The 23,799-nt window shown below is 35.9% G+C and overlaps 1 protein-coding gene across 2 annotated transcripts in view; it reads right to left on the reverse strand.

Moving 5' to 3' along the window:
* Positions 1-21,213, reverse strand: part of Chi (LIM domain-binding protein 2 Chi) — a 68,465-nt gene extending 47,252 nt beyond the window's left edge. For both annotated transcript variants that reach the window (XM_065231514.1, XM_065231516.1), the window contains exon 1: positions 20,993-21,213. The gene's annotated coding sequence lies outside the window, so the exon portion shown is untranslated. The remainder of the gene's footprint in view (positions 1-20,992) is intronic.
* Positions 21,214-23,799: the final 2,586 nt, after the last annotated feature.

A 23,799-nucleotide genomic window follows, 5' to 3' on the forward strand; every position in this document is an offset into this window, starting at 1 on the left:
TTTGAGAACTGGTGCACAGGTAGATTGAGGTTAAGGCGACGCCACTGGATTTTACCATAGGGGTAAAGAGTTGCAGAGTCGCCGTCAACATCAATGCTTACTGAGCATTCAACCTTATATCTGCTTTTTTATCAAAAGGGCCAATGTCGCAAACGTAAACAATTACTTTCTCGGAGAATTTCTCGAGAATGAAAACTCACTCAAGTAAACCACCACGATGATTGTGTAGAGCGAGACTCCTCTTATCCGATAGAATTGGTGGCTTACATTGATTGACTTTGAACTACGAAAAATTTACGAAAGAAGCCATGGTTTATGTTTTCGCCATTGGATCTTATGAACGCTGAGTGTCGATATCACGAAAACTTTGTTTTGACAGATCGATGTCCAACTAAGCCAGTTATACCACTGAGGCAACACAAAAAAGGGGTCAACTTTTAATCATCTATTTTGCATGAAGTTCCACATATGTTATGTGGGCAGACCGTGAATTGATGATTAGATCGCAAAATTAAGGCACAGAGAAATTCAATTTTAGGACAGTCAATATTAAAGATCTAGGAGTAGGATCTAGGAGAAGTACATGTAATAGACAAAGCTTTTTGTACTGAACAATGTTTGTTAAGAAAATTAAAATATCAAAAAAATATTTTGATATATTCAGCCAAGGTGTCCTGCCCCCTGGATATAGATGAAGCGATCCGTTTAGCAACGAGCTGCAGGTTAGAATTAAATATAGATCTATGTTAGCCATAAGTAGTCTCTATAACCGACTAACCGTCTTTCTACTTTGCTCCATTTCTATCAAGAATAGAGTCTTATGTACATACACTCATAAAATAAATCACAACTTTTTCTTTTGTCACTCAATCAGCGTTGCCAGATATACCGATTTATCGGTATTTGCACCGATTTTTAAACTTGATACCGATATACAGATAAGGCTCATCAGGATACTGCTCAAATGTGACAAAAGGTGGGAGGGGGAGGGGTTGAATTTCTCTAAAATGAAGTGACGTACTTAATGCATGCTCGCTTATGCTTGATACTTTTTCGATTATATTTTCATTTTTTCGCCGTGTTTGGCTACGCATAAATCGAGAAAAAGCTAATAGCTCATCTTGATAATTCCTGGGAATCGGGAAATACTTTTGTCTTTTATGTCAGCAAAAAAGTCCATCAGAATGTTATTTTTTAAACTTTCTGAAGTTTATTTAATCTACCTTAGAACTTTCTCAAAACTTTCCCCTGGAATTTTCTTCCACCTTAGTCCGTAAGTTATTTTCCAATTACTCCCGGTAAATTATTTCGATTTTCCTCGGGAGTTTCATCTGGCTTCGCTTGAAAGATTCTTCCGTCTACTTCCGCTAGTTTTTTTTTTCAATTTCCTTCGAAATAGTGTGCTAACTTTCCCTAAATGATTCTACCGATTTTCACTCCCAACTTCTCTTAGAACTTTCTTCGTTTCTTTAGACTGTTCCGAAAACCTTCTAGCTTTCGCCGGAAGATGCTTCCGATTATTCTCAGAAGTTTCCTTAAGACTACCTCAAGAAGTTTTTTTTTCCAGCGTCTCCAGGAAGTATCATCTCCAAAAGATTATTTTGTGTTCCGTTTCTCCATAAGCTTCTTTCGGAGGTTTTTCCGACTTCTATTGAAAGGTTTTTCTAAGTTTCTTCTAGCTTTCCCTGGAAATTGTCACTCCTGGCATTTTCTTCCGATTTCCAAAACTTTTCTGGCTTCTCTGGATATGTCACACATTTTTCCCGAAAATTTCTTTGATTTTTCTCTAGAAGTTTCTCATTATTTGTCTAGGAGGTTCCCGGATATTTTTTCGACTTATCTTAGAAGTTTCCTTAAAATTCCTCCAGCAGAGCTTTTTTCTTCTTTCTCTGGAAGTTTTTTTCGGTTTCCTTCAGAAGGTAATTCGAAAACTCCCAGGAAATTTCTTCCGACTGTTCTGCACCGAAAATAGTTTTCATGTAGCTTCCATTGGAAACGCACATGATTTTCATCCATCATTAAAATTAATGGAATTCATCTGAATTTCACATAACATTTATGCGATCACATTAATTTTATATGAATTTCATGGACCTCATAATATTCATGTGATTTTGTGGTGGGATTTGCTGCTATGTGGTCATAGAAAAGCTATGTGAAAATCACATGGATTTCATCCATTAGATATGTGATAAATTTTTTGAGTGTGGAAAGGTCGGTCGTAAATAGTGGTATGACTCTAAAATTTAATAAGCTTAAAAGCAGTCTAAGCCACTCAAATACGAAATATCTGTACAAAGTGTATGCATCCTTCACAAGCGTCCCCTAACTTCTTAGTCCAAACGATTAAATTTTCGTCTTCGAAAAAGGCAAAAATATAAAATTTATTAGAAGAGTAAATACCGATAAATACCGATTTTTTTTTAAACCTTTGATACCGATAAACTTGAAAACAATCTGGCAACGCTGCACTCAATGCTCGCACCAGTCGAGGGGGGTTAAAAAATAAACAACAACCAAATAAAACATTTAAAATTCGTTTTACATTCCATCTAAACCGTAAATTTCAAACGCTAACGTTTTTTCTTAGCCCTAGCTTTAGCCTTATACTTCTTTGAAGCCGTAATTTTTGACACTAATGCCACAAATGTTGACATTATTATGTGTAACACTCGGGTTATCAACAAGACATTTCGCACATAAGTTTTTGTATTCTTTCAATGAAGAACATTGGTAATAATGTAGATGAATAGGATCAAATCAATTGATTTTAGATAAGGGTATAGATAAATTCCGGATAAACCATCAAGCGGAATACCACAAACGTAACAGTTCTTTTAAAAAAACGGTCTGTTTTCGATAGTTCCTCCCTATCCAAATATAACTCAGTTTTCTCAACAATTGTGCGTGCTTCAAAAAATATAACTAGACGTATGGATTCAGGTTGGTCTATTCAACAAAATCCAAGCTTAATATTTAAAGGAAGGAGCCAAAATCCATCTTGGTTGAAAATAAAATCCAAATTTCAACAAAAAATCGTAGTTTTATCAATTTAAACCTAGCTTTGTGTGTGCGTGAAAAAATAATCATCGCATATGAATTCAGCAAGGTCAATTCTAATCTAAGCATAACTTTGAAAGGACAGTACTACCCATAATGGCATATCAGTCCCATCTTTGCTTGATTTCCTATCCATATGGGAATGATATGTGATTATAGGCAGAGTATCAAAACCCAACTTAGCAGAAAAAGAAAATCAAATTTCGAAAAAAAATATACTTTTCGAATTACAAACCCGGTTCAACCTTCACGTATGGATTCAGCAAGGTCCATTCTATAAAATACAAGCCTATTTTTCAAAGATACGAGCCGAAATGCAATTGCAATACCGAAAAACCAAATGTCTATGAAAATACGTATGGATTCAGCCATTCTGTAAAATCCACGCCTATTTTTCAAAGCAAGGAGCCGAAATTTAACTTGGGTGAACACAAAACCCAAATTTCTATAAAAAATACAAAAACTTGTTCTTCTTCTCCTTATTCGCATTTCAAGCTTATTGCTGAGTGCATATTAGCTTATTGTTCTAAATGCACTTCCTTAGTTATTAATTGAGAGCTTTCGATGCCAATTACCAATGCATGAATTTGTATATTGTGTGGCAAGCACAATGATACTCTATGCCCAGGGAAGTCGAGAAAATTTCCCTCGACCGGACCGGGAATCGAACCCACCACCTCCGGCTGGCACTGAAGCTGAAAAATTGTGCATGCTTCAAAAATGTACCACCACGCATGGATTCAGCAAGGTCCATTTTATAAAATCCAAGTCTATTTTCAAAGATCGGAGCTGAAATTCAACTTGGTAGAACAGAAAATACGTACTTTTGTGAATTTAAACTCGGTATTCTAAAAAAATAAGAAATTCAACCCTCACGTATGGATTCAGCAACTTCTATTCTATAAAATACAAGCCTACTTTTCAAAGATAGGAGCCGAAATTCAGCTCGGCAAAGCAGAAAAATCAATTTTCTAAGAAAATACCTTCTTTTGTGAATATTAACCAGGTTCGTCCTTCCGGTTTTCAGCAAGTTCCATTCTATAAAATCCAAGCACAAATTTCAAACAATTGAACCGGAATCCAACCTGGCTTCAAAAAAATCTACCATCACGTATGAACTCACAAAGGTCTATTCTATAACATCCAAACCTGTTTTTCAAAGGACGGAGCCAAAATCCAACTGGGCTGATCAAGAAACTCAAATTTCTATAAAAAATAAGTACTTTTGTGGATGTAAACCCAGTTTTCTCAGCAATTGTGCTTGCTTAAAAAAAATCTACCATTAGGTATAAACACACGAAGGTCCATTCTTTAAAATCTGAGCTCAACTTTCAAAGGATGTGAATCTCACAAGAACGAGGAAGGGGTCTAAGGGAGCGGAATCTACGTTAAAAGTTAGTTAAATCACTTCAGGAAAGCGCAAACTAACATTAAATATAATTGAATCATTCTGCAGAAAAATTTAGACTCCCTAAGGAAGGTATTGAACCACTTCAGAAAAGGTTGGACTCTATTTGGAAAATTTAAGCTAAAAATGTGTCGGTTCACTTCGGAGAACTCTCTCACTTTTAGCAAAGCTACATGACCTAAGCAAGATTGTGTCCTTGTCAAATTCCAAAGCAGTTAAAAGAAATCTGGAGCTCACTTAGGAAAATGTCAAACCCGCTCTGACAAGTTTGGTTTCAGTTCGGAGAAAGTTGATTCAATGCAGGAAACCTTGGTTTAGGAAAGGGATTAAATCAGCTAATGTTGCCTCAATTCAGAAAATTCTAAACCAATCATTTCAAGCTTGGATTCGGGATATGTTGAATCACTTCAGGAAAGCTTGGACAACTTTAAAAAGGATTGAATAACATAAAAGAAAAGTTTAGACTCATGTAGAAGAATGTTGATGATTTATTCGATAGTTTGAACTCATTTCAAACAAGTTCAGACTCAGTTTTGAATCTGCTTTGAAACGTGTCACCTCAGTTAGGAATTTCCTGAATCGTTTCTGATTGGGTCTCACTTCTAAAAAATTTAAACCAATTTTGAAAAGATTGGATTTAGCTCAGAAATGGTTGAATCACTGTAGAAAATAATTGGATCATGAAGTGTCATTTCAGCAGGTTTGCAAGTTACGAAATTTAGATTGAATTCAAAAATCTGGCGACTACGGTGGTCTGGGCACATCGTAACAATGTCCGATAACGACCCAATGAAAATGGTTTTTGGTAGTGATCCGACTGGAACAAGACGAAGATGTGCGCAACGAACAAGAGGAATCGATCAGATTGAAGGCGGCTTACCTAGTGAGTTGCCAAACAAGATTAGGAATGATGTTCGATGAAATCCGTTTTCAGCAACTGAAACCGGCTGATCCGATTTCAAGGTCTAGCTCTAATTTATGAAAAAAAAAATCTGTAAAAGAACAAGGTGATGTTCTACAACATAATAAAATCTAGCAAATCGAGTATACATACCCAAATGAATTTGCGATACTCGAAAAATATACACTTGATTTTATGTGTCCAATGAAGTCTATATGATTTCTCATATATAAATTCTTATGCTATGTGATATTCAGATAAAAATCATAATTTTTGTTATTGGAAAAATACTATGTGCGTTCCTAATAGAAACTATGTGAAAACTTTTCTCAGTGTAGAACAAAAATCATAACTCTGGGACCTAGACATCTTTTCAACCTCGTAGTCTAAGAAAAAATCTCATTATTCTGGAACAAGGAAAATTTTCCTAGATGGAAGATAACGGACTCAAAACAAAATTTGTATGCGTCTGGAACTTAAAATCTCGATCGTGAAAAATTAGGGATTGAGTTTTAATTTTAGATTCTTGGACCATTTTTTTATTAAGCCTAGTATATAGATCGAAGCGAAACGAAAATAGAAGCACACGAAAAATCATGAAATTTCGCTAGCGAAAAAGGTTGTGAAAAAATGTTTGTGGAACATTTTCCACTTTCCTTTTTTCGCAGTTTACAGTTCATGTGAAACGAAATCGATCAGTTTACACCTCCGGTGAAGTGAAAATCTTACAGATATACTCTTTCTCGAAACGTCAACTTTTCGCTTAGTTGCTGCTCTTTTCGCTAGCGCTGTACTGCCGATACTCGCATAATTGTCCCATCTTTGCTTGATTTCATATTCATATGGGACAGTTATGCTGTTATGGACAGTGTATGCGCGAAAAAAATAAACGTAAGCGAAAAAGATACGATCCACAAAATTAGATTTCGCTGGATCGTATCTGTTTACAGTTCAAAGCGAAGTGAAAAATTTGCTAATTGCGTTTTTCACGCAAGTGAAAAATTTAGTATTTTGTATGAGGTTTTCGCTTCACTTCGATTTCTATACAGGCCTTTACTGAGAATTTGATATCTCTTAGACAAACAAATTGAGAAAATTGTCCTGGAAGCCTGGAATAATTTTCTATGTTTTGAACATATAGACTGTAAGTTCACATTTAAAAAAAAAAACTGGATTATTTCTGGTTCCGGATTACTGAAAAAAATATAATAGGGGAAATGGCTCTAATGTTGGCCTATGGATCTAAAATTGGACCCATCGCTAAAAATCTGCTATTTATCAATTTTATTTAAATGAACGCGTCATTGGGACGGTACTAATGGATATTTTTGGTCGCTATTGAAAATTTAGTTGATCGCTGAATTTATGTATGGGCCGACATTACATCCATTTCCCCTACAATTTTATTTACTTAAAAAGAAACTAAAGATTCTGTGACATGATTTTTTTTCTAGATGTTTGGACAACCGGCTACTGGGTTACAACGATTTTAAAATGCCTGGCTTTTGAAAAAAATTGAGGGCGTGAAAATTTTACTAGACGATTTTATGACATCATAGGCTTGGAAACTATAAAGATCATGAAGTAAAATAGTCAGAATATTGGTTTAGGATTTTTGTTTTGAAACCTCATAAAATTATTAAAGATTTATGGGACTGCTCATAAACTAGGTGTAGATCAATTTTTAGAGATTTTAGCCCCCGCTTCCCACGTAGACAATCATCCATACAATTTTTTGAAAATGAACCGTAGACATTTTTGTCAATTCCCCTGGCAGAATCCACTTAACGAAAACTCCAAATTTGTTTAGTGCGAGTGATAATAGGTAAACGTTAAATGGCAAGATTATATCTATCAATGAGAAATTATTTATTTGATTTTGTTTTCGCTAGCACCAAAAAAATAACGATTCCATTACTTTATCAAAACTCAACGGCGCCGGTGGTGTAGTGGTAAGCGTGATTACCTCTCACCCCAGTAGGCCTGGGTTCAATCCCAGTCGGCGCCGCCGGGATGTTCTGAGGCATAACATCTCTGATCACGCCTTCCTTCGGATGGGAAGTAAAGCCGTTGGTCCCCGGTTCATGAGTTGATGGGTCGATAGGTAGGGTCCAGGTGTGGGAGCTGCCTTCCTGGCACGTCGGTAGCATTGGTGCTCAGCACGGAAAACAAGATCGACGGAAAACAAATCAAAGGAAAAAAAAAAAAAATACTTTATCAAAACTCGACCAGATTTAAAAAAATAACAGATCAGATGGAACGGATAAAATTCCAGGTATTTTTTGAAAGTTCAATAAAATTAAATCAAATCTATTCTCACTGGGTGAGACACTAATTAAACAAATCATCTTGGTTTCTTTAATTTTTCCATATGATTATTTCAAGATTAGTTTCGCTAAATTCACATTACTCAGCAGTCAACAGGAAAGTGTTTGCATAAACTATAAACTGTATGAATATTTCCTGGTGGAGAGGCGTCTCCGGCGTAGTGGTTAACATCCATACCTCTCACACCAAAGTCACGAGTTCAAATCTCACCCCCGGACAAGTCACGAATGACCCAAGAGTGTTAAAGTGACTATAATAAAAATAAATAAAAAATATTTCCTTGTGCTGAACAAAAATTTATCAGATTATATCCAATTTCTGAAATATGAAAAAGTTATGTTCTCTCTACTATTCAAATTTCCAATCGATTTGCCTGAATGCCATGATATTCAATCTAAACTGATCAATTAATTCATTTCATATCGTTTAAAAACATGCAGAAGATGAAAATTATGAAAAGACGAATCAATAGCAAATCTATGATGATGTAAGATTTTCCCTTTTGTTTGTTTTGAACTATATATTTTTAAGAAACCCAGAGAATACGTACTTGTCTCATAATCATGAAGTTATTTCCGAAGTTGACTTTTCCCTCAGATTCCAATACCTCCTATTTGTTTCCTTCTTAAAATTACAGTAAAAACTGTAAGCTGTGCAAACAAAAACAAACTTTTTTTGAGTGAAGTATCGTTTTTGAGCTGTATATAGAAAACTATCCTACTGAGATTAATTATTAGATTAACAATTGAAATGGCCTTAACTCCATTTTGTTATCAAACCTTGTAAGGCCATTTTCTCGCGAACCGAAGTCCGCAAAGGCAAACCAACATAATGAACAGGTAGGGAAAATTCTCCTCTACCCGATTGTGGTTTAGGTTTGCGAATGAAGGTTTCGGTTCGCGAGAAAATGGCCTTACAAGGTTTGTTTACAAAATAGAGTTAAGGCTATTTCAATTGTTGGTCTTGAATTGTAATATTTTTCACCATTAGCATCAACAGTACATTGTACATAATTTAATAGTAGATTAATATCCAATGTATGATATTGATGATAACTTAATCGGTAAAGGCACCGTATTACCAAGCCGGAGACGGCGGATTTGATTCCCGATCCGTTCGAGAAAATATTTTGGGTTGGAAATTTTCTCGACTTTCCTGGTCATAGGGTATCATTGTGCTTGCCACAACATGAAAATCCATCCTTTGATTGGCATAGAAAGCTTTCAATTAATAACTGCGAATCTATAAGTTGAGAGCCGTAAAAACGCTTGCAACAGAACATGAAAAATATAAAAAAAATAAATATTAAGAAATTTGAAAACATTTAATCCTGAGGTGTCCTTTTGGATAGCTACCACTGCTGAAAAACATGCCTCGGTTAGCATTTGCAAAGGGCCTAGCATATTTTGCAAACAAAACTTATGGCGGCTTTCACACGTGAACCGAAGCTCACCCACGCAAACCAACAACACCATCGGGTAGGGGAAGTTCTTCTCTTCCCGGCAAAGTTCTTGGTTTGCGTAGGCGTGCTTCGGTTCGCGCAAAAAGGGCGCTACAAGTTTTGTTTACAAACAGGGCTGGTATCGATCAATGCTGTCAAAAATAGTGATTTTAGTGACCATGTTGAAGAAATGAGTGACCAAATAGTGACTTATAGTTGTAAAAAAGTGACTAAAAAGTGATCTTAGGGTAGAAAACCTAAGGGTACAATATATGTAAATATTTGATGTTTTAGACTTCTAGATAGAGCTGGAATTAGGGCGTATCAGCTTTTGTATACAATGACTTCTATCGATGATTTCTAGGAATTCAAGGCACGTCCACGCAGATTAACCTAACTATCGGATAGGGGAAGTCTTTCCCTACCCGATGAGGATATTGGTTTGCGTGGGCGAGCCTTGAATTTCTAGAAATCATCAAGAGAAGTCATTGTTTACAAAAGCTGTTAGGCCCTAATTCCAGCTCTATCTAGACTTATTCAATTAGATTCTCATAAACACCTAAATATGTAAGATAGAAACCACTAAAGCGAAAGATTCAATAGAAAGTTTATGACTAAACCTCCAAGCTTCTACTATCTGGAAAACCCCTTTTACTGAAAATACCTGGAAGGGAAGTGTCAGGGAATCTTATCATTATTCAAGAAATTTAATCATTTTCTTTCTAAGAATGCATTTTAAAATGATAAATAAAATAATATTCCTAGTTATTTTCATTCACACATTGAACTCTGGATTAATCTTCATGTGAAGCCTAAGCCTAAGATAGTAAACTCCAAGCGAATGTTCATGAGAAATCTACGTTGAATATGGAATGGACTATTCTGAGGTCTTCAGAACTACTTGAAAGTTCCCAAAATATTCCTGATGTTAATTAAATTGCCTTGAAGTTCTTTGGTAGTTTGAGAAACTAGCCTGATGCTCGCAATACTTCTCATCATCGTTTTAAACTTCTCTAAACTTTTTCGGACTTCCTAAGGTTTCCACAATTTTCCTAACGATAATGAATCTTCTCGAAAGTGTTAAAAATTCACTTAATTTCTCGAAACTTTTTTTTTAAAATTTATGTAATTTTCCTGCTCTGGAATATCTCTGCTCTGAAGATATCTGTTCTTTCTTGAATTTCGTTGTTGTTTAGAGCTTTATTAGCGAGATTAATATCTTTCTCGAAGTTCTCGAAACTTCTCTTAAGTGTTTGCAATTATCATGAACAATTCCCTTCGGGCTCGAGGTAGACAACCTAATGTTCCAGTTCGGGATATTTTGGCTAGACGTGACCTGGAGTTTATGAAACTCATATATGTTTACTTTAAGAATACTAACCTTAGATTGTAAGTTTGATTAACCTTGTGTTTAGTTTGTGTATTGTGCGTGTAGTTTTTTTTTAATGTTTGTTTTCAAGATGAATAGAAATAAGTTCATGTTTTAGGATTAATTAAATATTTGTATAATAAATCATATTTCAAACCTCCTTCTCCCTTTCCCCACCCAAAAAATTGTAAATCTCCACTAACCTCGAGACGACCGCGAGTAATCGGTTCAATTCCTTTAACTCTAGATTTAAGACAATAATCATGTATAATAAAAATGATAACTCGGCTCTGTAAAGTTTATTCGATTGAGCCTGTACAAATAAATTAATATAAAAAAAAAAAAAAAAATTATCATGAACCGATGAACCGACATGCCACAGGAGCATTTCGTTTGTCCACAATTCGAATTGTCAAACGAGCGATTCGAACTTTCAAACGGGCGATCAGTTCTGTTAAACGAGGTGAGACGCAAACCAAGGCAATATAAATTATACGTGGGTTCGTGTCCTTGCTCATGGTATGACGCGATCGGATGAGTAGATGTCGGTAGTGTTTAACGTATTTTAAATATGGCGTCTTGGGCACGAATTTGAAAGTAGCTTGTATGAGCTGTCACGTCGGTTCGTCGGTGGTACTACTATGAATTTTATTGAACTGTTCTAAAAATGCTTAAGCTTGCGTGAACTTCTGGACTTATGTGAAGAACTCAACAATTTTCTTAACATCTCTAAATTTATCTGAAAATCTGGGAGCATCTTGAAATTTCCCGCTAATTTAGTGAAACTAATGGAACTGAACTCCTCTGAAATTCCCATTTGTTTTTGGAGCTTTACTAAACTAATTTGAGATGCTCCCGAAATGTCCATAAAAGTTCCTGAAGTTCTCGGATATTTTCTTAAGTTCCAAAGACTTTTATGAAGTTCTGGAAATGTTTCTGAAGATCTCTGTACTTCTTTGAGTTCTCTGAAGTTTTCGAAGTTATTCTGAAATTACAGTAACTTTTTTAAGCTTCCGCAGCGAAATAATTAACATACTTCAATTCTTCGCAAGGTTTATCTGAAGTTAAATTTATCGAAACTAATTCATAACTTTTTCAATAGTCTAGAGTTTCCTGATGTTTTTAAAACTGCCCAAAATATTTCTCGATTTCCTTAAACGACTATTTACTGATTGAAGTTCTACAATTTTTCTTACGTTTTATAAAGTTTATAAAAGCTTACGGAACTTTGCTTTAAATCACTAATTTTCCCTGAATTCCTAGACATCCCAAAAAGTTTTCTATGCTTATTTTAATTTCTCTAAATTGATCAAATGTTCCGGTAAATTTTCTGATATATATTTATAATTCCCTGATGCTTCTAAAGTTTTCGAAATATCCCATAAATCTAAGGAACTCTCAAAATTCCGGTTTCTGCAATTTGCTTGAAATTTTTTTGAACTGCCCTTCAATTCTCTGATATGTCTTGATGTTCTCGGAGCTTCCCTAAAACTCTCAACTCTACTGAAGATCTCGGTTCTGCTTTAAAATAAATGGAATTCTCGTAAACACCTTTAAACTTCCCTGGAATTCTCTGGATTTCTGTGAAGTTATTCAGAAATATTTCTAAAGTTTTCATAAATTTTCTGAAGGTCTCTGTACTAAATCTTTCGGAACATCTTATGGGTTCTTGATTTTATTTTAGCACATCATGGAACTATTCTGAATTTGTCTTAACTCACACGTATAGATTTTTAAACGAATTCAATAGTCTGGGCTAAAGTTTAGGGGACTTCCCCTTAAGATGAATGCCCTAAAGATCTCTAGATCTAACATTTTTTAGATCAATAAAACTTCATTGAAGATTCCACATTTTTGTTAGTACGAAACGTCACTACATTAAAAATGTTGTGATCTTAGACTTACTAAAATGAATTAAGTGTTCAAAAGAGCCTGAATTTATAAAGAGAGACGACATGTCAAAATTGGAACAATCGATTGTCTGTCAAAATCATAGGAAAAGTCATTCCAACCGAGCAGAAGACCTGTCAAATGGATAAGATGTCACCTCTTTATAAAATCAGGCTCTTTAAAGTGTTCAACTTAAACATTTAATGGATTTGATAGTAGAGCTGTTTATTTACAAAAGCGTTTGCGTTAAAACCATATTTTTAAAGCATTTCATAAATAGCATTCTTATTATAAACCTGGAAATTATCCGCCAAAGTTATGGAAAAACCTGGAAAACTCAGGGAACTTTATTTAACCAAATGAGTGGACACCCTGTTGATAGAGAAGAACGATTAAACGTAAAAAAAAAACGCTATACAAGGTCGTCAACTACGAATTGTTCAAAAAATAGAATAAAATGTAGGCCTATTCAGAAGAATAATCAATCTTGAAATAAAGTCACGTTTAAAAAAGTTTAAAATAGTGACAAGAAAAAGTGACTTTAGTGACTTGGCCTTAAAAAAGAGACTTTTTATAGTGACTGACTTGAAAAAAGTGACTCGCTACCAGCCCTGTACAAAAGATTATTAGCTCTTTTCAAGTGTTGCGCGAGATATTTACAAATTATGGTTTTTAATTTTATAATGAAACAAACAAAATGTTGATGCTCATCACCTTTATAAAAAAAAACCATATCCGAACGATAACCCGATTAAATAATTGGATTGAATGATACCCTGAATTTGAATGAATTTTATTAGGGCAGCCACATGGTTATCGAAACAAAGTTATACATTTCTAAGCAAACACATGAGGATGAACTATCTGTAGAAAATAAACATTTCTAACACAGACATCACATCCCAGGTTGTGACACATAATGCAATCGTAAATTTTGAAAAGACTCAAATCAATCATGTGCTCAATATTAAATTGGAAACTAAATTCAATTTACCCATCTTTTAGGCGAGCAATGGCCTTGCACCGGTTTTATTTAATTTGAACATGCTCATTGCTATTGCTATTTACCCATCCTGCCACTATTCCTGGATGCTGGCAACTCTGACCGTGGCCTGGCTAGACGGTGATTTTTAGAGACCTATCTTCACCGTTGTCGTACTCACGACGAGCACACCGTGACAACATACACCATCCAGTGGGGTGGCAACCGTGAAACGGGTGGAAAACAGACGCGCGCGGGTGTAAATTTAACTTGTTTTGCACCAGTAGTTGTGACATCGCACGGAGCCCACATTGATTACCAAAGTCGCAGCGCTATGCTCTGTGCGTGTGTTTGTGTGCGCGCAAGTATTTCCTATCCCGTGTTGATCACTATCCAGCAAGGCAGCGCAAGAGAGATAGACTGGGAGCGAGCTCTATCTCTACAGGGGGAAGATCGGAGGGTGACGATGTTGTGTGTGCGCTTCCTACCGTCTCTTCCCATGTTCCGTTATTACTCCTACTCCGCTTCGTTCACTGCTTCTTCACAAAAAAAAAAATCTTCAACCATAAAGGTTCGCTCTTCAGTTTTTCCCTTCTTTCACTTTATACACTGTTTTCATGAAATTAACCACTACACTGACATTTTCATACAGGTGAATGCGTGTGCAACTTCTTCAAAATCTCTATTCTTTTTCAACATGGTGTTCCTCCAAATTTCATTTTCTGTTATGTGCGCGGTCGAGTTTAAATTTTACCGAAAAAAAAATCACTAACTCAAATTAGGCCTCCCTCCAACTGATAGGGATCCGATAGGCACTGTTGCTGCGGAAACCCGGGAGCAACGATAGCAAATCGGCAATTTTTCCACCTGAACGATTCACTGCCTTGCTTCGGCTGCTATAGCAGCAGCAATCAAGCAAGCAGTGATAGGATTTCCACTTTTCCACTCTCGACTGTATGTGTTTGCGTGTGTTTTTTGCGAAAGGAGTCTCACTTTTTCTAGCACCGATCGTCGTCCTTCCGATTTTTATATCATTCGCATATTCTTCTGATTCTTCTTGTTCTTGTGTTTGTTTGTCAAATTTTCATTGAATTGCTTTCTTCGTGCACGACACTTTACACTTTGGGGTTGTCCTAAGAAACAATAGCTTTTAACTAGGCGTTGAGAGTGAACTGGGATCACGGCTACAACTAAAATACGACGACGACGACGACGACGTGACGGTGAAGATGTCGACAATGACGCGGGGCCATCGATGATAAAGTAGACTATATCGACGAACGAACGAATGAAGAGGATCTTTCAGTACAACACTATACTGGTAGGCTACTGGTGGTGCTGCTGCTGCTGCTGCTGCTGGTGATGATGATTTTCCACGGAGAAACAAATACGCAAGCACCCAATGCAGCGCCCTCTATACGGCACCATCAAATCGACGAGAAGACTCCTCTTGGTCGTTTGATGGTTTTGTGTCTGCTTCAACTTTTTTCTTTACGTTTCTTTTGGGTTTTCCGAATGTACTATACTATACGTTAACCGTGTTGCCGGGTTTGCAGTTTGGGGAGCGTTGAAATAGCATGGTAGTAATCATTGAACGCGGTGCAACAATTGGTGAATCAAAAGTCGCCTATCGAAAGGTATCAGGGTACCGTTTTTGCATATTATTTGAAATTGATCAACTGGTTCCGGAGATATGGTGGGAACAAGTACGAGGCTGATAGCAGTTATGACCAAAAACGGTTCAAACATATCATGCGACACATCAAATCACATGCAATGCATGCAATGAATGCAAAAATGCACTACCCTCATATATCAGGTACTAGTTGATTTGGAGGAGAAAAAAGTACTACAAAACGGTGATGTGTATCAAGGTTGAGGCCTCCCTTAGCTCAGTCGGTAAAGGCGCAGCTACAAAGCAAGACCATATTGGAAGTGACTGGGTTCGATTCCCGGTCCGGTCGAGGAATTTTTCGGGATGGAAAATTTGTCCCAGGATTCATATAATTAGCTTTATCAGGGTGGCAAGTGAATTTCCATTTTGAAATTCCTGGTTTTCCTGGTGCCCGTGAAATCTTTATCTGACTGTTTGCTGTAAAGAAGCTAGTAAGGAGCTGCGCTACTTCGTCGTATCATGGCGCCTATTTCCGTTCTATGTGCTAAAACTATAATAGCAAAGCGTTTTCATTCATGCTTTTGCTAAAACATCTTTGCTTACAAGATTAATTACGATTGACACTGAAACATTTGCGATAACCCGTAAAATGAGTGATTTTAGGTTTTTTTTTTTTTTTTTTTTTTCTTTATTATAGAGATTTTTAGCCGGAGGCTAGTTCATCTCTTAGTGATTTTAGGTGTGTATGACGAAGAAAAGCTGAGATACGACGGACTAGCGCGGAGCCCTATCTAATGTCTGAAAATTTAGAGATCTATAAGCCGTCCCCCCCCCCCTAAATCTTGAGATTTCTGTTTTTGAAATTGCGATTTTTTTAACTTTATTATTGAGATTTTTAGCCAACGGGCTAGTTTATCTCAAGGTGAAATTGCGAAGTGTGATATGAATGAGAACTCTTTAAACAAACCTTTGCTTCTAACAATTTTACGGATTTCCAGTTCAGGGCTGGTAGCGCTGATGCGATATAATAGTAGTGACTTTAGTGACTAAAATTACGGAAATAGTGACCAAATAGTGACTTGTAAATACTAAATAAGTAAGCATTTATATGGTAACATAGAAATTCAAATACGGTTTGATATTGAAATAAAATTTTTATGTCATGAAACTCAATATCAAATGTCATAAATTCTTCTAATTTAATCGAATCTCACAACGGAAACTCCTGTGAAGAGCATTTGAAGTGATTTGAATAATTTACTGTTGCTTACGTTATACATGATGACTAGCAAATAGTAATTCCCATTTTTATGATCTTGAATTTGAATCTGCGTTCGAAATATCTAAATATTTGATATTTCTAGGTAAATAACTTTTGATAATTTACTATGAAATTTTCACAGAATTTCTTCAGAATGACCTCAAGAACTTTTTTAGAATAATTCCTCTTCTTTTAAACTTAGAGGCAAATAAGCTTTTAACAAACATAATATTGCATTCTTGAAATTCTTTGCAGAACAATCAACAAAATTCTTGAAAATAGATCATTTTCGTAGTTGGTGAGGAGATGAAAGTGAAGAGTTGATAGTTCCGTTATAGTGTGGCAGTGTAGAATTTGTATATAGAAAGTAGAAAGCGAACAAAAGATAATTTTGAGGAAGGTACGAATAGGGTAGAGCATCTCCTTTACCAAGCTCATCCGTTAATGAGGGATGGCTGCCACCACTGGCAAAAGGGATGATCGCCGATTTGCTCATTTACTTCTGATGTGCGGAAACAGTTCTATTGATTGTTTCACACTCAAGTCGCCATCTGACGTAAACAACTACCCGATTCGTACCTTCCTCAAAATTGTCCATTGCTCGCTTTCTACTTTGATAAACAATTTTCACACTGCCGTACTATAACAGAACTATCAACTCTATAATTGAATCTCCTCCTCGGTCGTATAAAATCTCCACTTTAAGTCTGATATTTGACGTTAAGCATCTCCGACTATGTAAATCGTTAAATTCACGCAAGAAGTAATAACACATGATTAGTTAAAGTAGATTATTTTCGATATTTTATTGATTCTTTTAGAAATTCCCTGAAGGCTCCATCCATAAATCCATCCTTAGAATTTCCATGCAATTAACCTCAGAAGTTTTATAAATTTCTGCTTAGAATAATCTTGGACTTCTCCCTTGCATTCAATTGGAAATTCAATTCGTATTCTCCTTAGAATCCCCATAGTATTTCCTCAGAATTCTCAAAACAAAAATCCATCACAAACTTTGAAACTCTTCTCAGAATTCCTTTGAGATTGAATCCTCAAAATTCGATTCCATTTGAATTCTTCTCGGAATTTATTTCGAACTCTTTAGAATTCTCTTGAAAGTATCGTCCGTAATCACCCCAGAATTCTTTTAGAACTATCCGCAGAGACCATCTTTGGAGTTAACGGGATTTTCATGGAATTTTCATCAGAGCTCCCTTAAGCAAAATTTCAGAACTAATTTTGAATTATTATTAGAATTGGACCTAGAATCCTCATCCAATCATCACAGAATTCTTCTCAGAACTCTCGTTAAAGTGCACTCTCAATTACATTAGAATTATTTCCAAAATTGTTTCGGAGCTGAATTTTGCGTCTCTAATAATTTAAACAATAATCAAAGGGACGCTCGTATGTGTTAAGCCAACTTTAACTATATAGAGAATTTTACAGAACACTTAATTTTACATGAGACTTTCGTAGTCTGTACTTTGGTATTCTTCTCTGATATATCTTGGTGTCTGCCCTAGAATCCTTCAAATTTCTCTTTTAAATCGAAATTGAAGGCATTTCCAAATAGTTTTCCTGGTGTTCTAACGTTTTGCGGTCCACTGGTCACCCTGGCTAAAACTTTCAATTATAATATGTATGTTTTGTTAAAAATACTGTAGACTTTCTTTGTGCCTAGTAAGTAAGTAAAAATTACTTTAGTGACTATTTTTAGGGAAATAGTGACTTTAGTGACTTTTTGGTGTAAAAAGTGACTTTTTAGTGACTGGCTTCAAAATAGTGACCAAGTCACTAAAAAGTGACCTGCTACCAGCCTGAGTATTTTAAATTTTCCGCAAATTGTCAACGATTAAGGAATTTCTTAAATATCGTATAAGTACCACGAAGTTTGTAGAAATTCTCAGAAGTTCGTAAGACTTCCATCAAGTTCGAAGAAATTTCTTGAAGATCTGAGACCTTCCTTGAAGTTTGAAGGACTTAACAGAATATATGAGGACCCTAAATTTAGAAGAGCTTCCCTGAAGTGCATAAGGTTTTAAATATCGAAGGGTTTTCCAAAAGTTTGTGGGTTTTTCCTTAATTTCTTGGAAACTCCCTGAAGTTTGGAGAGCTCCCATGAATTTCGTAGGACTACCTGTAGTTCAATCGACTTCTCGGAAGTTCTAGGAACTTTTTTGAGCTTGGAGAACTATAATAAGTTCAGAGGACTTCCCAAGAGTATTGAAAACTTCTCTGAAGCTCGGAAAAAAATCCATAAGTGTCATAGGATTATCCTTAAGTTTTAAGAAATGCCTAAATGTCGTAGAAGTTACATTAAATCTGTAGAAAGTTCTGTAAAATTCGTAGTTTTTCCCCAAAGAATAAAGGACTTCCTTGAAGTTCGTAAGACTTCTCTGAAATTTGTAGAACTTCTCTGAAACTTGTTAAACTATCCTGAATTTTATAGAACTTGCATGAAGTTCGAAGGCCTTATCTGAAGTTTTTAGAAATAGAACGTTATTGTTGAACAGGTACTTCAAAGTAGTTACGCGTCGGCACTACTTAAGTCTGCTATCAATTAAGCACAAATCATACATGCAATTGATTCGAGAAAAAAATTACATTGAAAATAAATACAAAATATATTTACTTAATTCTCAGGGTAAATTTTGTTCATCAATGTTTAGTTGTGTGAAAGATTTAGCTTGAACAAAATGGTTAGTTTTGACCTGATTATAAAAAGAAACTTTGACGTACATAAAATTTTAAACCTATTTAAATTATACAAACAAGATTATTTTCCTGGTGGACTTATGAAATTCCTGGTGAAAATAAATTCACGACTTTTTCCCGGTTTACTTGCCACCCTGCTTTATGTGCTAAAAAATAATATCCACAAGAATATTTTAATTTTGAAAATTTATTAGGCTCTAAGGTCGCATAAAGGTTTCATATTATGTTCCATAATTAAGATAATATTCAAATTCCTGAAATTTGAAAATTTGGTGTAAGAATCTCATTATTTTGAATTTTGTGAATAGTGGAAATGGCTCTAATGTTGGCCTATGGATCTAAGATTGGACCCATCGCTAAAAATCAACTATTTATCAATTTTATCTAGATAACGCGTCATTGGGACGGTACTAATGGATATGTTTGGTCGCTATTAAAAATTTATGTATGGGCCTAAATTAGGAGCATTTAGGCCGACATTACATCCATTTCCCTCTATGTTAATTTTTCTAAGGGCACTACCCGAATATAACCATAACCATAAAATTGATTTTTGCATAGTTACGGTAATTTACAACCCCCATTTTCTATTTTAAAAGTTTCATTGACAATAGATTTATTGTACATAACAATAAGTTCTATTGAATTTCCATTGTTTTGACAGCATATTTATGGTAGTTACTATTAGATTCTATTATTTTTTAATGGTACATGTTTATTCGGGTCGACCTACATAAACGCGAACCACAACTTGACCTTACCGAAATTGGTTAAACATTGTTTATAATCCCTGCTAAACTTTAACTGAAATGGTTATGGAACTTTACATGAGCGTTTGCGTGATGAAGTTTTAACCTTATGTATTATGGTTCTTTGGAAGTGTACCTTACAAATAATGGGTTGTTAAAAACCATTACCATTAAAAATAGTTATTTTCTCCATACATTTTCGGAGAGAGGACTATATTAGAACCTTTATACTTATGGGTTGAGAACTTTAATGGTAATGGTTATGGTAGCCAGTAAGGTTTTTATTGGTTTTGTATTAAAGGTCAACTTTACGTGGAATATATCACGAATTAGCGATCAGTAATTTACAGGCAACCAATTCGCGGTATATTCCACATAAAGTTGATGGATGTTACAAAACCATCTATGAACCTTACCGACTACCATAGCCATTACCACTTAAGTTCTCAAATCATAAACAAAATGTATGGAGAAAACAAGAATTTGGAATGGTAATTGTACCATCGGCGTACACATCAGAAGAATATGTTGCCATGATTTGTAGCCATGGTACGAAAGTAACAAACTGAAAATATTTTGTGAGTTTAGTTCCAACCACCGAAGAGACAAGTCGAAATATAATTAGCTCTTAAACCTAAAACTAGTTTCCTTCTCTTTGAGAACACAACATATTTTGGCGACGAGGTAAAGTTCCTGCGATTTTCCGGAAGTTACTGTTCCTATTTTACGCAACGGCATGAAACAATGGTTTAAAAAAAAGCAGCAAATATTGACCTTACCACTGAATTTGAACAAATTTCACATCCCGAAAGACATTCCAAAAACACCTTTAATTCCCAGTCGAAATGTTTCATTGATAACAATTTCCCGTCCCAGCGGCAAACACGGCAACACTGTCAATCACTCTTGGCAAATGGTGCTTTTTCACTGACACAAACTCGAACATCATCATAATCAAAAACCCCCCGCGCACACAACGAACTAATCCACGCAATTACACCAGCTTCCACACGCACACACTGCCACAAAGTGGAAAACAAAAAAAAAAAGTCAGTCGACTCAGCACAGCCACCGCCGTGTACCCGTGCCACAGTGTGCGAGAGTGAGAGAGCCCAACGAGAAGCACCAAAAGCAACACCAAACACCTGCGAGAAAAAGAGAACGCAAGAAGCCACAGAAAAAAAACGCTCCCGGGAAGTTTTTTCGCGTCCGACTCCATCCAACGAGAGGCTTTTTCAGTCTTCCCAGTGGTAGAAAAAATGATCCCAACCTTCCGGCGGATATTCCCAGTCGAAATTCTGCCACTTCCTTCACTGAAACGAACTGTTCTCGTTCACCAACGGCAACTCTAGCACTTAGCACTCGCGATCCTGGCTTCAGATGCCATCAGAAACACTTTTTTCACGAATACACTCCGCACAATACTATCGCTCGTTATCCGTCGTGACCATGGCGGACGGCCATTTTAAAATAATGTACGACTTGAGACCGTCGTTCGGCCGTGGAGAGAAGAGAAAAAGATCTTTGAAACGCACAACACACAACGAGAGGAGCGCGGGCGCTGATGCGAGAGCGAGTACGGGTTTTGTATGGGAAATGTTGGAAAATAATAAACTTTCGCTTTCTTTGTCTGGTCCACGGCAAATCGCCTACTTGATGTGCCAATCGATCGAACCTAATTTTATTGCTATCTCGTTTCCCCAAGTGCAAGTGCTGCTTTCACGGATACAAGTTTTCCACCAGCAAAATCTCTTCTCTCGCGGCAACCGGCAAAGCAGGGGTTTAGTGGTTTTGACAACATGCGTCAATTTAAAATTGAACCAAATGGAAAATTAAACGCAACACTCACCAAGGGTAGTAAAGACAGGTGATACAGTTTATATGCCTCATGCACGACCGATGAGAGGTCACTTCTCTCAAAAAGATATTGTGCACACTTAAACAGAGACCCTGAGTTCGGTAAAAAAAATTAGCGTCTTAGATCGGTAATCCTAAAAATTACAGATGTTTCGGTATTTTCTCGCTCTATGGCTGAAAACTGTAAATAAAATTACCGAATTTCGGTGATTTCATTTCAATTCAACGAAAACGGTAAATCAGCTTCATCACTGACTTCGGTGAAATATTTTACTGAAGTGTCGGTAAACAAACCGTTCCATTACCGAGTTCGGTAGTTTTCACAGCGAGAAACGTCAAATTCACCATATTGTGATTTTCGACCTTCTTAAAAAAATGTAAGTGGAAACTTGTGAAAAATAAAAAGTTCAATTATGGAGGCTGTTATGGACCAGCTGCAACACCAAGATGAGCGATTCGCAGATATTTTCCGTAAGTAATGATATTTCGTTATCTAAATAAATACCCATTGTTACAGATGGCTAATGCTGTTGCTTGTTTTTTCATCAATAACCACATAAAAATGAAAGATTTTATACCGGCAAACACAATTTTTGATTGTACATATCAGAAATGTGATGCAAGATAAAAAAAACTTCTATTCTTTAAAACGCCATATCATTGAAAAGCATCCACTTGAAAGCTTTGTTCCAGCCCGAAGTATCACGAAGGGAAACGATCCACTCGGGGAAACCTTTTTCATCGGTCATGAAATGCCTACTCAATGCAATGAAGGAAGTTCTACCCGTGAATCAGAGACATCATTGAATGAACTTAACAAAAATATTCATCGGAGTATTTGTATTTAATTTGTATAATTGATAAAACCCGAAAAACACATTGAAACAATATTAAAGCGAATTAAATTTAAGTCGGTAGACTTTTAAAAAAATTACAGATCTTTCGGTAATTTTCATTTTCCATATCGACTCCAAAATTACAGTTCTCCGGTAAAATCAATTACAAATCAAGCTTGTTTTTTCGGTAAACGTTACCGATCGTTCGGTAAATTTGACAGCTAATTTTGCTGATTCAGTTTACAGATTTTTCGGTGATGTTCTCGATTACCGAACACATTACCGACCGTTCAGCTGTTGAGAATTCGGTAAATGAATTACCGAAGTCGGTAATTTTTTCTAAGTGTGTGGGTTATTTTGGCTTTTAGACTCTCGTAAAGATATTCGATGGTATGGAAAACATAAGTTCACACGTCAAATCAAAAAGGGAGTTGCATATAAACTAACCGATTCCCGACCAACCGTTCGTGAAACTTCTTCAAAGTTCTTTATACAGAAATAAAGATTTATGTCGGCAATTCTTTACTCTAAATTTTCTATGATTTCGATGTACCAACATGTACACATTTAAAAATCTTTATTGATCGATACTTACATTTAAGATTATTTCTTCATCGGTCATATGATAATAATCTATAAAGGTGACATCCAGTATTTTACGATCGCTAATGGCCGCCACAATCTGGCTGAGTTTCTGGTAGGGAACATAAGATTTGAAGTTTGGGTTGTGTCGTTTGACGTGTAAACGATCAAATTTGAACGTTTATACGTCAAACGACACAATCCAAACGTTCCCTACCAAAAACTCAGCTAGATTGTGGCGGCCATCAATACTCGTAAAATGCTGGATACTAAATTTCTCTTAATTTCGATATGTCACATGGACTTTAGTATTCTTTACAAATATTCATCAATAAATATTTAAATACTGATATCATCGTAACTTTGAACTTTGACAAAGAACAACAAAGATTGCCATCGATGCACATTTATAATCTCCTTGTTATCGATTTGCATCGCTGGTTAAAGAGAATTCGAGACACACCAGGTGACAGATGGCAATGTTTATATTATTTATCGACATATTTGGAATTTCATCGGAAGAAGCAATCTGCCGGTAAATAAAACGAGAAGACCGATGGCCGCAGCAAATGTTTACCATTGTAGTTCTTCAAGTTTACGTCTATATATTTAATAGCCCGTGATAGCATGCGTGGTGGGATTCTCGGCATTTGGAACCCAATGAGGAAAATTGATACCTTTTTGACCTCTATTACACTTACATGGCTGACTGGTTGATGGCGAGGTTGATGGTTATGACAAATAAATTTATATAAATATTGAATTCATGCATAAAAAGATTTACAGAAATTTCAATACTCCA

This window comes from Ochlerotatus camptorhynchus, unplaced genomic scaffold (genome assembly GCF_037179485.1).
Source record: "Ochlerotatus camptorhynchus isolate MF236.1 unplaced genomic scaffold, CSIRO-AGI_Acam_v1.1 ptg000357l, whole genome shotgun sequence".
Lineage (NCBI taxonomy): Eukaryota > Metazoa > Arthropoda > Insecta > Diptera > Culicidae > Ochlerotatus > Ochlerotatus camptorhynchus.